The sequence below is a fragment of the Schistocerca piceifrons genome, unplaced genomic scaffold (genome assembly GCF_021461385.2).
Source record: "Schistocerca piceifrons isolate TAMUIC-IGC-003096 unplaced genomic scaffold, iqSchPice1.1 HiC_scaffold_445, whole genome shotgun sequence".
In the NCBI taxonomy this organism is placed as follows: Eukaryota; Metazoa; Arthropoda; class Insecta; order Orthoptera; family Acrididae; genus Schistocerca; species Schistocerca piceifrons.
Window position 1 is genome coordinate 55262 of NW_025728673.1, and position 15120 is coordinate 70381.

Consider the following 15120-nt stretch of genomic DNA (forward strand, 5'->3'; position numbering starts at 1 on the left):
GATTGCGTGTGTTGGGAGAAGGGGCGAAGGCTTCCTCTGCCGTGCGGCCTCATTATAAGGACGCCAACGGCCATACCATGTTGAATACACCGGTTCTCGTCCGATCACCGAAGTTAAGCAACATCGGGCCCGGTTAGTACTTGGATGGGTGACCGCCTGGGAACACCGGGTGCTGTTGGCTCTATCTCATTTTTTAATTTTTGCGTCGCTACACCTGCCAGCCCTCTTTTTCATACTAACTTTCAGGTGTGACAAAGATGCTTCCACAAGCATTTTAAAGTACTGTACTAAATGTAAGACACGAAATTGCAGTAATGAACTCAGTTTGAGCAAGAATGCGCGGAGGAAGAGTGCTAGGAAGTCGTTGGAATTAACGAAACACTACGAATCGACAGATGTGTCCTTGAAACGCGTCAGAGCCAACTGTTTTGTAGCGGCGCTAAATTCGAAAAACTAACTAAATACATAAATTAAAAAAAAAAAAAAAAACAGCCGTTCTCGTCCGATCACCGAAGATAAGCAACAACGTTAGTATTCGGATCGGCGACCGCCTGGGAACTCTGGCTGTCTTCATTTTTTGCTTTTTTGTCGCTACCCCTGCCAGCCCTCTTTTCATGCTACCTTTCTTGTGTGACGAAGATGCGTCCATACTGATTTCAAACTATCGTAAGATGCGATATTAAGGAACTCCGTTTGAAGAAGAGTGTGCCAAGGAAGATTAGCAAAGTGTGTCTGCAAATAACGAAACAGTATGAAACGACAGAAATGTTGTGAAACACGTCCGGGCATATTGTTTTGTAGCAGTGCACATCTGCAAATTTGTAAACAAAAATTTATCTTTCGCCTCTAGAGGAGATGGATGCTTTGTTGAACCTCCTGTGTCCTCTGTCCGTGTTTTCGCACCTTTCCAGCGCAGCGCTGCTCTACTCTAGTAGCTCCGAACGGCCGCACACGGCGTCTCGGACACGCCGGTTCGGCCCGCGCCCATCTCGCAGATGTTTGTCGTGCTTGTGCGGTCATATGGAGCGCGACCCGAGCGGCAGCGAGCGGCAGTCGAGCAAAGTCGGGACAAGTCGGGACGGAAGGGAAGGGGAGGGGACACGACAGGCGAGGATGCAACGCGCAAATTACGCAAATTTCTGGAAGCGCGGCGCGTGTCAGCCAGGTGAGAAAGCTTCCGCCGGTCCAGCAGGACACTGCCACACCCCGCGCAGCCCCCCCCCCCCCCCCGCCCGACGCCCGGCCCTGTGCCGGATAACAAGAAATGACAGGCGGCGCAACGAGCAGCTGTGTTGTGCGTGTCACCCACGTGGCGGTGGAAGGACGTGCTTTGCGTCAAATGTGCCACGGAAAACGGCGATTGCGTGTGTTGGGAGAAGGGGCGAAGGCTTCCTCTGCCGTGCGGCCTCATTATAAGGACGCCAACGGCCATACCATGTTGAATACACCGGTTCTCGTCCGATCACCGAAGTTAAGCAACATCGGGCCCGGTTAGTACTTGGATGGGTGACCGCCTGGGAACACCGGGTGCTGTTGGCTCTATCTCATTTTTTAATTTTTGCGTCGCTACACCTGCCAGCCCTCTTTTTCATACTAACTTTCAGGTGTGACAAAGATGCTTCCACAAGCATTTTAAAGTACTGTACTAAATGTAAGACACGAAATTGCAGTAATGAACTCAGTTTGAGCAAGAATGCGCGGAGGAAGAGTGCTAGGAAGTCGTTGGAATTAACGAAACACTACGAATCGACAGATGTGTCCTTGAAACGCGTCAGAGCCAACTGTTTTGTAGCGGCGCTAAATTCGAAAAACTAACTAAATACATAAATTAAAAAAAAAAAAAAAAACAGCCGTTCTCGTCCGATCACCGAAGATAAGCAACAACGTTAGTATTCGGATCGGCGACCGCCTGGGAACTCTGGCTGTCTTCATTTTTTGCTTTTTTGTCGCTACCCCTGCCAGCCCTCTTTTCATGCTACCTTTCTTGTGTGACGAAGATGCGTCCATACTGATTTCAAACTATCGTAAGATGCGATATTAAGGAACTCCGTTTGAAGAAGAGTGTGCCAAGGAAGATTAGCAAAGTGTGTCTGCAAATAACGAAACAGTATGAAACGACAGAAATGTTGTGAAACACGTCCGGGCATATTGTTTTGTAGCAGTGCACATCTGCAAATTTGTAAACAAAAATTTATCTTTCGCCTCTAGAGGAGATGGATGCTTTGTTGAACCTCCTGTGTCCTCTGTCCGTGTTTTCGCACCTTTCCAGCGCAGCGCTGCTCTACTCTAGTAGCTCCGAACGGCCGCACACGGCGTCTCGGACACGCCGGTTCGGCCCGCGCCCATCTCGCAGATGTTTGTCGTGCTTGTGCGGTCATATGGAGCGCGACCCGAGCGGCAGCGAGCGGCAGTCGAGCAAAGTCGGGACAAGTCGGGACGGAAGGGAAGGGGAGGGGACACGACAGGCGAGGATGCAACGCGCAAATTACGCAAATTTCTGGAAGCGCGGCGCGTGTCAGCCAGGTGAGAAAGCTTCCGCCGGTCCAGCAGGACACTGCCACACCCCGCGCAGCCCCCCCCCCCCCCCGCCCGACGCCCGGCCCTGTGCCGGATAACAAGAAATGACAGGCGGCGCAACGAGCAGCTGTGTTGTGCGTGTCACCCACGTGGCGGTGGAAGGACGTGCTTTGCGTCAAATGTGCCACGGAAAACGGCGATTGCGTGTGTTGGGAGAAGGGGCGAAGGCTTCCTCTGCCGTGCGGCCTCATTATAAGGACGCCAACGGCCATACCATGTTGAATACACCGGTTCTCGTCCGATCACCGAAGTTAAGCAACATCGGGCCCGGTTAGTACTTGGATGGGTGACCGCCTGGGAACACCGGGTGCTGTTGGCTCTATCTCATTTTTTAATTTTTGCGTCGCTACACCTGCCAGCCCTCTTTTTCATACTAACTTTCAGGTGTGACAAAGATGCTTCCACAAGCATTTTAAAGTACTGTACTAAATGTAAGACACGAAATTGCAGTAATGAACTCAGTTTGAGCAAGAATGCGCGGAGGAAGAGTGCTAGGAAGTCGTTGGAATTAACGAAACACTACGAATCGACAGATGTGTCCTTGAAACGCGTCAGAGCCAACTGTTTTGTAGCGGCGCTAAATTCGAAAAACTAACTAAATACATAAATTAAAAAAAAAAAAAAAAACAGCCGTTCTCGTCCGATCACCGAAGATAAGCAACAACGTTAGTATTCGGATCGGCGACCGCCTGGGAACTCTGGCTGTCTTCATTTTTTGCTTTTTTGTCGCTACCCCTGCCAGCCCTCTTTTCATGCTACCTTTCTTGTGTGACGAAGATGCGTCCATACTGATTTCAAACTATCGTAAGATGCGATATTAAGGAACTCCGTTTGAAGAAGAGTGTGCCAAGGAAGATTAGCAAAGTGTGTCTGCAAATAACGAAACAGTATGAAACGACAGAAATGTTGTGAAACACGTCCGGGCATATTGTTTTGTAGCAGTGCACATCTGCAAATTTGTAAACAAAAATTTATCTTTCGCCTCTAGAGGAGATGGATGCTTTGTTGAACCTCCTGTGTCCTCTGTCCGTGTTTTCGCACCTTTCCAGCGCAGCGCTGCTCTACTCTAGTAGCTCCGAACGGCCGCACACGGCGTCTCGGACACGCCGGTTCGGCCCGCGCCCATCTCGCAGATGTTTGTCGTGCTTGTGCGGTCATATGGAGCGCGACCCGAGCGGCAGCGAGCGGCAGTCGAGCAAAGTCGGGACAAGTCGGGACGGAAGGGAAGGGGAGGGGACACGACAGGCGAGGATGCAACGCGCAAATTACGCAAATTTCTGGAAGCGCGGCGCGTGTCAGCCAGGTGAGAAAGCTTCCGCCGGTCCAGCAGGACACTGCCACACCCCGCGCAGCCCCCCCCCCCCCCCGCCCGACGCCCGGCCCTGTGCCGGATAACAAGAAATGACAGGCGGCGCAACGAGCAGCTGTGTTGTGCGTGTCACCCACGTGGCGGTGGAAGGACGTGCTTTGCGTCAAATGTGCCACGGAAAACGGCGATTGCGTGTGTTGGGAGAAGGGGCGAAGGCTTCCTCTGCCGTGCGGCCTCATTATAAGGACGCCAACGGCCATACCATGTTGAATACACCGGTTCTCGTCCGATCACCGAAGTTAAGCAACATCGGGCCCGGTTAGTACTTGGATGGGTGACCGCCTGGGAACACCGGGTGCTGTTGGCTCTATCTCATTTTTTAATTTTTGCGTCGCTACACCTGCCAGCCCTCTTTTTCATACTAACTTTCAGGTGTGACAAAGATGCTTCCACAAGCATTTTAAAGTACTGTACTAAATGTAAGACACGAAATTGCAGTAATGAACTCAGTTTGAGCAAGAATGCGCGGAGGAAGAGTGCTAGGAAGTCGTTGGAATTAACGAAACACTACGAATCGACAGATGTGTCCTTGAAACGCGTCAGAGCCAACTGTTTTGTAGCGGCGCTAAATTCGAAAAACTAACTAAATACATAAATTAAAAAAAAAAAAAAAAACAGCCGTTCTCGTCCGATCACCGAAGATAAGCAACAACGTTAGTATTCGGATCGGCGACCGCCTGGGAACTCTGGCTGTCTTCATTTTTTGCTTTTTTGTCGCTACCCCTGCCAGCCCTCTTTTCATGCTACCTTTCTTGTGTGACGAAGATGCGTCCATACTGATTTCAAACTATCGTAAGATGCGATATTAAGGAACTCCGTTTGAAGAAGAGTGTGCCAAGGAAGATTAGCAAAGTGTGTCTGCAAATAACGAAACAGTATGAAACGACAGAAATGTTGTGAAACACGTCCGGGCATATTGTTTTGTAGCAGTGCACATCTGCAAATTTGTAAACAAAAATTTATCTTTCGCCTCTAGAGGAGATGGATGCTTTGTTGAACCTCCTGTGTCCTCTGTCCGTGTTTTCGCACCTTTCCAGCGCAGCGCTGCTCTACTCTAGTAGCTCCGAACGGCCGCACACGGCGTCTCGGACACGCCGGTTCGGCCCGCGCCCATCTCGCAGATGTTTGTCGTGCTTGTGCGGTCATATGGAGCGCGACCCGAGCGGCAGCGAGCGGCAGTCGAGCAAAGTCGGGACAAGTCGGGACGGAAGGGAAGGGGAGGGGACACGACAGGCGAGGATGCAACGCGCAAATTACGCAAATTTCTGGAAGCGCGGCGCGTGTCAGCCAGGTGAGAAAGCTTCCGCCGGTCCAGCAGGACACTGCCACACCCCGCGCAGCCCCCCCCCCCCCCCCGCCCGACGCCCGGCCCTGTGCCGGATAACAAGAAATGACAGGCGGCGCAACGAGCAGCTGTGTTGTGCGTGTCACCCACGTGGCGGTGGAAGGACGTGCTTTGCGTCAAATGTGCCACGGAAAACGGCGATTGCGTGTGTTGGGAGAAGGGGCGAAGGCTTCCTCTGCCGTGCGGCCTCATTATAAGGACGCCAACGGCCATACCATGTTGAATACACCGGTTCTCGTCCGATCACCGAAGTTAAGCAACATCGGGCCCGGTTAGTACTTGGATGGGTGACCGCCTGGGAACACCGGGTGCTGTTGGCTCTATCTCATTTTTTAATTTTTGCGTCGCTACACCTGCCAGCCCTCTTTTTCATACTAACTTTCAGGTGTGACAAAGATGCTTCCACAAGCATTTTAAAGTACTGTACTAAATGTAAGACACGAAATTGCAGTAATGAACTCAGTTTGAGCAAGAATGCGCGGAGGAAGAGTGCTAGGAAGTCGTTGGAATTAACGAAACACTACGAATCGACAGATGTGTCCTTGAAACGCGTCAGAGCCAACTGTTTTGTAGCGGCGCTAAATTCGAAAAACTAACTAAATACATAAATTAAAAAAAAAAAAAAAAAACAGCCGTTCTCGTCCGATCACCGAAGATAAGCAACAACGTTAGTATTCGGATCGGCGACCGCCTGGGAACTCTGGCTGTCTTCATTTTTTGCTTTTTTGTCGCTACCCCTGCCAGCCCTCTTTTCATGCTACCTTTCTTGTGTGACGAAGATGCGTCCATACTGATTTCAAACTATCGTAAGATGCGATATTAAGGAACTCCGTTTGAAGAAGAGTGTGCCAAGGAAGATTAGCAAAGTGTGTCTGCAAATAACGAAACAGTATGAAACGACAGAAATGTTGTGAAACACGTCCGGGCATATTGTTTTGTAGCAGTGCACATCTGCAAATTTGTAAACAAAAATTTATCTTTCGCCTCTAGAGGAGATGGATGCTTTGTTGAACCTCCTGTGTCCTCTGTCCGTGTTTTCGCACCTTTCCAGCGCAGCGCTGCTCTACTCTAGTAGCTCCGAACGGCCGCACACGGCGTCTCGGACACGCCGGTTCGGCCCGCGCCCATCTCGCAGATGTTTGTCGTGCTTGTGCGGTCATATGGAGCGCGACCCGAGCGGCAGCGAGCGGCAGTCGAGCAAAGTCGGGACAAGTCGGGACGGAAGGGAAGGGGAGGGGACACGACAGGCGAGGATGCAACGCGCAAATTACGCAAATTTCTGGAAGCGCGGCGCGTGTCAGCCAGGTGAGAAAGCTTCCGCCGGTCCAGCAGGACACTGCCACACCCCGCGCAGCCCCCCCCCCCCCCCGCCCGACGCCCGGCCCTGTGCCGGATAACAAGAAATGACAGGCGGCGCAACGAGCAGCTGTGTTGTGCGTGTCACCCACGTGGCGGTGGAAGGACGTGCTTTGCGTCAAATGTGCCACGGAAAACGGCGATTGCGTGTGTTGGGAGAAGGGGCGAAGGCTTCCTCTGCCGTGCGGCCTCATTATAAGGACGCCAACGGCCATACCATGTTGAATACACCGGTTCTCGTCCGATCACCGAAGTTAAGCAACATCGGGCCCGGTTAGTACTTGGATGGGTGACCGCCTGGGAACACCGGGTGCTGTTGGCTCTATCTCATTTTTTAATTTTTGCGTCGCTACACCTGCCAGCCCTCTTTTTCATACTAACTTTCAGGTGTGACAAAGATGCTTCCACAAGCATTTTAAAGTACTGTACTAAATGTAAGACACGAAATTGCAGTAATGAACTCAGTTTGAGCAAGAATGCGCGGAGGAAGAGTGCTAGGAAGTCGTTGGAATTAACGAAACACTACGAATCGACAGATGTGTCCTTGAAACGCGTCAGAGCCAACTGTTTTGTAGCGGCGCTAAATTCGAAAAACTAACTAAATACATAAATTAAAAAAAAAAAAAAAAACAGCCGTTCTCGTCCGATCACCGAAGATAAGCAACAACGTTAGTATTCGGATCGGCGACCGCCTGGGAACTCTGGCTGTCTTCATTTTTTGCTTTTTTGTCGCTACCCCTGCCAGCCCTCTTTTCATGCTACCTTTCTTGTGTGACGAAGATGCGTCCATACTGATTTCAAACTATCGTAAGATGCGATATTAAGGAACTCCGTTTGAAGAAGAGTGTGCCAAGGAAGATTAGCAAAGTGTGTCTGCAAATAACGAAACAGTATGAAACGACAGAAATGTTGTGAAACACGTCCGGGCATATTGTTTTGTAGCAGTGCACATCTGCAAATTTGTAAACAAAAATTTATCTTTCGCCTCTAGAGGAGATGGATGCTTTGTTGAACCTCCTGTGTCCTCTGTCCGTGTTTTCGCACCTTTCCAGCGCAGCGCTGCTCTACTCTAGTAGCTCCGAACGGCCGCACACGGCGTCTCGGACACGCCGGTTCGGCCCGCGCCCATCTCGCAGATGTTTGTCGTGCTTGTGCGGTCATATGGAGCGCGACCCGAGCGGCAGCGAGCGGCAGTCGAGCAAAGTCGGGACAAGTCGGGACGGAAGGGAAGGGGAGGGGACACGACAGGCGAGGATGCAACGCGCAAATTACGCAAATTTCTGGAAGCGCGGCGCGTGTCAGCCAGGTGAGAAAGCTTCCGCCGGTCCAGCAGGACACTGCCACACCCCGCGCAGCCCCCCCCCCCCCCCGCCCGACGCCCGGCCCTGTGCCGGATAACAAGAAATGACAGGCGGCGCAACGAGCAGCTGTGTTGTGCGTGTCACCCACGTGGCGGTGGAAGGACGTGCTTTGCGTCAAATGTGCCACGGAAAACGGCGATTGCGTGTGTTGGGAGAAGGGGCGAAGGCTTCCTCTGCCGTGCGGCCTCATTATAAGGACGCCAACGGCCATACCATGTTGAATACACCGGTTCTCGTCCGATCACCGAAGTTAAGCAACATCGGGCCCGGTTAGTACTTGGATGGGTGACCGCCTGGGAACACCGGGTGCTGTTGGCTCTATCTCATTTTTTAATTTTTGCGTCGCTACACCTGCCAGCCCTCTTTTTCATACTAACTTTCAGGTGTGACAAAGATGCTTCCACAAGCATTTTAAAGTACTGTACTAAATGTAAGACACGAAATTGCAGTAATGAACTCAGTTTGAGCAAGAATGCGCGGAGGAAGAGTGCTAGGAAGTCGTTGGAATTAACGAAACACTACGAATCGACAGATGTGTCCTTGAAACGCGTCAGAGCCAACTGTTTTGTAGCGGCGCTAAATTCGAAAAACTAACTAAATACATAAATTAAAAAAAAAAAAAAAAACAGCCGTTCTCGTCCGATCACCGAAGATAAGCAACAACGTTAGTATTCGGATCGGCGACCGCCTGGGAACTCTGGCTGTCTTCATTTTTTGCTTTTTTGTCGCTACCCCTGCCAGCCCTCTTTTCATGCTACCTTTCTTGTGTGACGAAGATGCGTCCATACTGATTTCAAACTATCGTAAGATGCGATATTAAGGAACTCCGTTTGAAGAAGAGTGTGCCAAGGAAGATTAGCAAAGTGTGTCTGCAAATAACGAAACAGTATGAAACGACAGAAATGTTGTGAAACACGTCCGGGCATATTGTTTTGTAGCAGTGCACATCTGCAAATTTGTAAACAAAAATTTATCTTTCGCCTCTAGAGGAGATGGATGCTTTGTTGAACCTCCTGTGTCCTCTGTCCGTGTTTTCGCACCTTTCCAGCGCAGCGCTGCTCTACTCTAGTAGCTCCGAACGGCCGCACACGGCGTCTCGGACACGCCGGTTCGGCCCGCGCCCATCTCGCAGATGTTTGTCGTGCTTGTGCGGTCATATGGAGCGCGACCCGAGCGGCAGCGAGCGGCAGTCGAGCAAAGTCGGGACAAGTCGGGACGGAAGGGAAGGGGAGGGGACACGACAGGCGAGGATGCAACGCGCAAATTACGCAAATTTCTGGAAGCGCGGCGCGTGTCAGCCAGGTGAGAAAGCTTCCGCCGGTCCAGCAGGACACTGCCACACCCCGCGCAGCCCCCCCCCCCCCCGCCCGACGCCCGGCCCTGTGCCGGATAACAAGAAATGACAGGCGGCGCAACGAGCAGCTGTGTTGTGCGTGTCACCCACGTGGCGGTGGAAGGACGTGCTTTGCGTCAAATGTGCCACGGAAAACGGCGATTGCGTGTGTTGGGAGAAGGGGCGAAGGCTTCCTCTGCCGTGCGGCCTCATTATAAGGACGCCAACGGCCATACCATGTTGAATACACCGGTTCTCGTCCGATCACCGAAGTTAAGCAACATCGGGCCCGGTTAGTACTTGGATGGGTGACCGCCTGGGAACACCGGGTGCTGTTGGCTCTATCTCATTTTTTAATTTTTGCGTCGCTACACCTGCCAGCCCTCTTTTTCATACTAACTTTCAGGTGTGACAAAGATGCTTCCACAAGCATTTTAAAGTACTGTACTAAATGTAAGACACGAAATTGCAGTAATGAACTCAGTTTGAGCAAGAATGCGCGGAGGAAGAGTGCTAGGAAGTCGTTGGAATTAACGAAACACTACGAATCGACAGATGTGTCCTTGAAACGCGTCAGAGCCAACTGTTTTGTAGCGGCGCTAAATTCGAAAAACTAACTAAATACATAAATTAAAAAAAAAAAAAAAAACAGCCGTTCTCGTCCGATCACCGAAGATAAGCAACAACGTTAGTATTCGGATCGGCGACCGCCTGGGAACTCTGGCTGTCTTCATTTTTTGCTTTTTTGTCGCTACCCCTGCCAGCCCTCTTTTCATGCTACCTTTCTTGTGTGACGAAGATGCGTCCATACTGATTTCAAACTATCGTAAGATGCGATATTAAGGAACTCCGTTTGAAGAAGAGTGTGCCAAGGAAGATTAGCAAAGTGTGTCTGCAAATAACGAAACAGTATGAAACGACAGAAATGTTGTGAAACACGTCCGGGCATATTGTTTTGTAGCAGTGCACATCTGCAAATTTGTAAACAAAAATTTATCTTTCGCCTCTAGAGGAGATGGATGCTTTGTTGAACCTCCTGTGTCCTCTGTCCGTGTTTTCGCACCTTTCCAGCGCAGCGCTGCTCTACTCTAGTAGCTCCGAACGGCCGCACACGGCGTCTCGGACACGCCGGTTCGGCCCGCGCCCATCTCGCAGATGTTTGTCGTGCTTGTGCGGTCATATGGAGCGCGACCCGAGCGGCAGCGAGCGGCAGTCGAGCAAAGTCGGGACAAGTCGGGACGGAAGGGAAGGGGAGGGGACACGACAGGCGAGGATGCAACGCGCAAATTACGCAAATTTCTGGAAGCGCGGCGCGTGTCAGCCAGGTGAGAAAGCTTCCGCCGGTCCAGCAGGACACTGCCACACCCCGCGCAGCCCCCCCCCCCCCCCGCCCGACGCCCGGCCCTGTGCCGGATAACAAGAAATGACAGGCGGCGCAACGAGCAGCTGTGTTGTGCGTGTCACCCACGTGGCGGTGGAAGGACGTGCTTTGCGTCAAATGTGCCACGGAAAACGGCGATTGCGTGTGTTGGGAGAAGGGGCGAAGGCTTCCTCTGCCGTGCGGCCTCATTATAAGGACGCCAACGGCCATACCATGTTGAATACACCGGTTCTCGTCCGATCACCGAAGTTAAGCAACATCGGGCCCGGTTAGTACTTGGATGGGTGACCGCCTGGGAACACCGGGTGCTGTTGGCTCTATCTCATTTTTTAATTTTTGCGTCGCTACACCTGCCAGCCCTCTTTTTCATACTAACTTTCAGGTGTGACAAAGATGCTTCCACAAGCATTTTAAAGTACTGTACTAAATGTAAGACACGAAATTGCAGTAATGAACTCAGTTTGAGCAAGAATGCGCGGAGGAAGAGTGCTAGGAAGTCGTTGGAATTAACGAAACACTACGAATCGACAGATGTGTCCTTGAAACGCGTCAGAGCCAACTGTTTTGTAGCGGCGCTAAATTCGAAAAACTAACTAAATACATAAATTAAAAAAAAAAAAAAAAACAGCCGTTCTCGTCCGATCACCGAAGATAAGCAACAACGTTAGTATTCGGATCGGCGACCGCCTGGGAACTCTGGCTGTCTTCATTTTTTGCTTTTTTGTCGCTACCCCTGCCAGCCCTCTTTTCATGCTACCTTTCTTGTGTGACGAAGATGCGTCCATACTGATTTCAAACTATCGTAAGATGCGATATTAAGGAACTCCGTTTGAAGAAGAGTGTGCCAAGGAAGATTAGCAAAGTGTGTCTGCAAATAACGAAACAGTATGAAACGACAGAAATGTTGTGAAACACGTCCGGGCATATTGTTTTGTAGCAGTGCACATCTGCAAATTTGTAAACAAAAATTTATCTTTCGCCTCTAGAGGAGATGGATGCTTTGTTGAACCTCCTGTGTCCTCTGTCCGTGTTTTCGCACCTTTCCAGCGCAGCGCTGCTCTACTCTAGTAGCTCCGAACGGCCGCACACGGCGTCTCGGACACGCCGGTTCGGCCCGCGCCCATCTCGCAGATGTTTGTCGTGCTTGTGCGGTCATATGGAGCGCGACCCGAGCGGCAGCGAGCGGCAGTCGAGCAAAGTCGGGACAAGTCGGGACGGAAGGGAAGGGGAGGGGGACACGACAGGCGAGGATGCAACGCGCAAATTACGCAAATTTCTGGAAGCGCGGCGCGTGTCAGCCAGGTGAGAAAGCTTCCGCCGGTCCAGCAGGACACTGCCACACCCCGCGCAGCCCCCCCCCCCCCCGCCCGACGCCCGGCCCTGTGCCGGATAACAAGAAATGACAGGCGGCGCAACGAGCAGCTGTGTTGTGCGTGTCACCCACGTGGCGGTGGAAGGACGTGCTTTGCGTCAAATGTGCCACGGAAAACGGCGATTGCGTGTGTTGGGAGAAGGGGCGAAGGCTTCCTCTGCCGTGCGGCCTCATTATAAGGACGCCAACGGCCATACCATGTTGAATACACCGGTTCTCGTCCGATCACCGAAGTTAAGCAACATCGGGCCCGGTTAGTACTTGGATGGGTGACCGCCTGGGAACACCGGGTGCTGTTGGCTCTATCTCATTTTTTAATTTTTGCGTCGCTACACCTGCCAGCCCTCTTTTTCATACTAACTTTCAGGTGTGACAAAGATGCTTCCACAAGCATTTTAAAGTACTGTACTAAATGTAAGACACGAAATTGCAGTAATGAACTCAGTTTGAGCAAGAATGCGCGGAGGAAGAGTGCTAGGAAGTCGTTGGAATTAACGAAACACTACGAATCGACAGATGTGTCCTTGAAACGCGTCAGAGCCAACTGTTTTGTAGCGGCGCTAAATTCGAAAAACTAACTAAATACATAAATTAAAAAAAAAAAAAAAAACAGCCGTTCTCGTCCGATCACCGAAGATAAGCAACAACGTTAGTATTCGGATCGGCGACCGCCTGGGAACTCTGGCTGTCTTCATTTTTTGCTTTTTTGTCGCTACCCCTGCCAGCCCTCTTTTCATGCTACCTTTCTTGTGTGACGAAGATGCGTCCATACTGATTTCAAACTATCGTAAGATGCGATATTAAGGAACTCCGTTTGAAGAAGAGTGTGCCAAGGAAGATTAGCAAAGTGTGTCTGCAAATAACGAAACAGTATGAAACGACAGAAATGTTGTGAAACACGTCCGGGCATATTGTTTTGTAGCAGTGCACATCTGCAAATTTGTAAACAAAAATTTATCTTTCGCCTCTAGAGGAGATGGATGCTTTGTTGAACCTCCTGTGTCCTCTGTCCGTGTTTTCGCACCTTTCCAGCGCAGCGCTGCTCTACTCTAGTAGCTCCGAACGGCCGCACACGGCGTCTCGGACACGCCGGTTCGGCCCGCGCCCATCTCGCAGATGTTTGTCGTGCTTGTGCGGTCATATGGAGCGCGACCCGAGCGGCAGCGAGCGGCAGTCGAGCAAAGTCGGGACAAGTCGGGACGGAAGGGAAGGGGAGGGGACACGACAGGCGAGGATGCAACGCGCAAATTACGCAAATTTCTGGAAGCGCGGCGCGTGTCAGCCAGGTGAGAAAGCTTCCGCCGGTCCAGCAGGACACTGCCACACCCCGCGCAGCCCCCCCCCCCCCCCCGCCCGACGCCCGGCCCTGTGCCGGATAACAAGAAATGACAGGCGGCGCAACGAGCAGCTGTGTTGTGCGTGTCACCCACGTGGCGGTGGAAGGACGTGCTTTGCGTCAAATGTGCCACGGAAAACGGCGATTGCGTGTGTTGGGAGAAGGGGCGAAGGCTTCCTCTGCCGTGCGGCCTCATTATAAGGACGCCAACGGCCATACCATGTTGAATACACCGGTTCTCGTCCGATCACCGAAGTTAAGCAACATCGGGCCCGGTTAGTACTTGGATGGGTGACCGCCTGGGAACACCGGGTGCTGTTGGCTCTATCTCATTTTTTAATTTTTGCGTCGCTACACCTGCCAGCCCTCTTTTTCATACTAACTTTCAGGTGTGACAAAGATGCTTCCACAAGCATTTTAAAGTACTGTACTAAATGTAAGACACGAAATTGCAGTAATGAACTCAGTTTGAGCAAGAATGCGCGGAGGAAGAGTGCTAGGAAGTCGTTGGAATTAACGAAACACTACGAATCGACAGATGTGTCCTTGAAACGCGTCAGAGCCAACTGTTTTGTAGCGGCGCTAAATTCGAAAAACTAACTAAATACATAAATTAAAAAAAAAAAAAAAAACAGCCGTTCTCGTCCGATCACCGAAGATAAGCAACAACGTTAGTATTCGGATCGGCGACCGCCTGGGAACTCTGGCTGTCTTCATTTTTTGCTTTTTTGTCGCTACCCCTGCCAGCCCTCTTTTCATGCTACCTTTCTTGTGTGACGAAGATGCGTCCATACTGATTTCAAACTATCGTAAGATGCGATATTAAGGAACTCCGTTTGAAGAAGAGTGTGCCAAGGAAGATTAGCAAAGTGTGTCTGCAAATAACGAAACAGTATGAAACGACAGAAATGTTGTGAAACACGTCCGGGCATATTGTTTTGTAGCAGTGCACATCTGCAAATTTGTAAACAAAAATTTATCTTTCGCCTCTAGAGGAGATGGATGCTTTGTTGAACCTCCTGTGTCCTCTGTCCGTGTTTTCGCACCTTTCCAGCGCAGCGCTGCTCTACTCTAGTAGCTCCGAACGGCCGCACACGGCGTCTCGGACACGCCGGTTCGGCCCGCGCCCATCTCGCAGATGTTTGTCGTGCTTGTGCGGTCATATGGAGCGCGACCCGAGCGGCAGCGAGCGGCAGTCGAGCAAAGTCGGGACAAGTCGGGACGGAAGGGAAGGGGAGGGGACACGACAGGCGAGGATGCAACGCGCAAATTACGCAAATTTCTGGAAGCGCGGCGTGTGTCAGCCAGGTGAGAAAGCTTCCGCCGGTCCAGCAGGACACTGCCACACCCCGCGCAGCCCCCCCCCCCCCCGCCCGACGCCCGGCCCTGTGCCGGATAACAAGAAATGACAGGCGGCGCAACGAGCAGCTGTGTTGTGCGTGTCACCCACGTGGCGGTGGAAGGACGTGCTTTGCGTCAAATGTGCCACGGAAAACGGCGATTGCGTGTGTTGGGAGAAGGGGCGAAGGCTTCCTCTGCCGTGCGGCCTCATTATAAGGACGCCAACGGCCATACCATGTTGAATACACCGGTTCTCGTCCGATCACCGAAGTTAAGCAACATCGGGCCCGGTTAGTACTTGGATGGGTGACCGCCTGGGAACACCGGGTGCTGTTGGCTCTATCTCATT

At 51.6% G+C, this 15120-nt stretch overlaps 12 non-coding genes across 12 annotated transcripts; all 12 read left to right on the top strand.

Annotated features, from left to right (window-relative positions):
- Window positions 1-62: 62 nt before the first annotated feature.
- On the top strand, window positions 63-181 carry LOC124750759. The gene has a single exon (XR_007011929.1). It is a non-coding gene; the product is annotated as a 5S ribosomal RNA (ribosomal RNA).
- Window positions 182-1420: 1239 nt separating this feature from the next.
- Window positions 1421-1539, top strand: LOC124750760. Its single transcript, XR_007011930.1, has one exon. It is a non-coding gene; the product is annotated as a 5S ribosomal RNA (ribosomal RNA).
- A 1238-nt stretch (window positions 1540-2777) lies between these two features.
- LOC124750761 lies at window positions 2778-2896 on the top strand. The gene has a single exon (XR_007011931.1). It is a non-coding gene; the product is annotated as a 5S ribosomal RNA (ribosomal RNA).
- Window positions 2897-4134: 1238 nt separating this feature from the next.
- On the top strand, window positions 4135-4253 carry LOC124750762. The gene has a single exon (XR_007011932.1). It is a non-coding gene; the product is annotated as a 5S ribosomal RNA (ribosomal RNA).
- A 1239-nt stretch (window positions 4254-5492) lies between these two features.
- Window positions 5493-5611, top strand: LOC124750764. The gene has a single exon (XR_007011933.1). It is a non-coding gene; the product is annotated as a 5S ribosomal RNA (ribosomal RNA).
- A 1239-nt stretch (window positions 5612-6850) lies between these two features.
- Window positions 6851-6969, top strand: LOC124750765. The gene has a single exon (XR_007011934.1). It is a non-coding gene; the product is annotated as a 5S ribosomal RNA (ribosomal RNA).
- Window positions 6970-8207: 1238 nt separating this feature from the next.
- On the top strand, window positions 8208-8326 carry LOC124750766. Its single transcript, XR_007011935.1, has one exon. It is a non-coding gene; the product is annotated as a 5S ribosomal RNA (ribosomal RNA).
- Window positions 8327-9563: 1237 nt separating this feature from the next.
- On the top strand, window positions 9564-9682 carry LOC124750767. The gene has a single exon (XR_007011936.1). It is a non-coding gene; the product is annotated as a 5S ribosomal RNA (ribosomal RNA).
- A 1238-nt stretch (window positions 9683-10920) lies between these two features.
- Window positions 10921-11039, top strand: LOC124750768. Its single transcript, XR_007011937.1, has one exon. It is a non-coding gene; the product is annotated as a 5S ribosomal RNA (ribosomal RNA).
- A 1238-nt stretch (window positions 11040-12277) lies between these two features.
- On the top strand, window positions 12278-12396 carry LOC124750770. Its single transcript, XR_007011939.1, has one exon. It is a non-coding gene; the product is annotated as a 5S ribosomal RNA (ribosomal RNA).
- A 1239-nt stretch (window positions 12397-13635) lies between these two features.
- LOC124750771 lies at window positions 13636-13754 on the top strand. The gene has a single exon (XR_007011940.1). It is a non-coding gene; the product is annotated as a 5S ribosomal RNA (ribosomal RNA).
- A 1237-nt stretch (window positions 13755-14991) lies between these two features.
- LOC124750772 lies at window positions 14992-15110 on the top strand. The gene has a single exon (XR_007011941.1). It is a non-coding gene; the product is annotated as a 5S ribosomal RNA (ribosomal RNA).
- The last annotated feature ends 10 nt before the right edge of the window (window positions 15111-15120 follow it).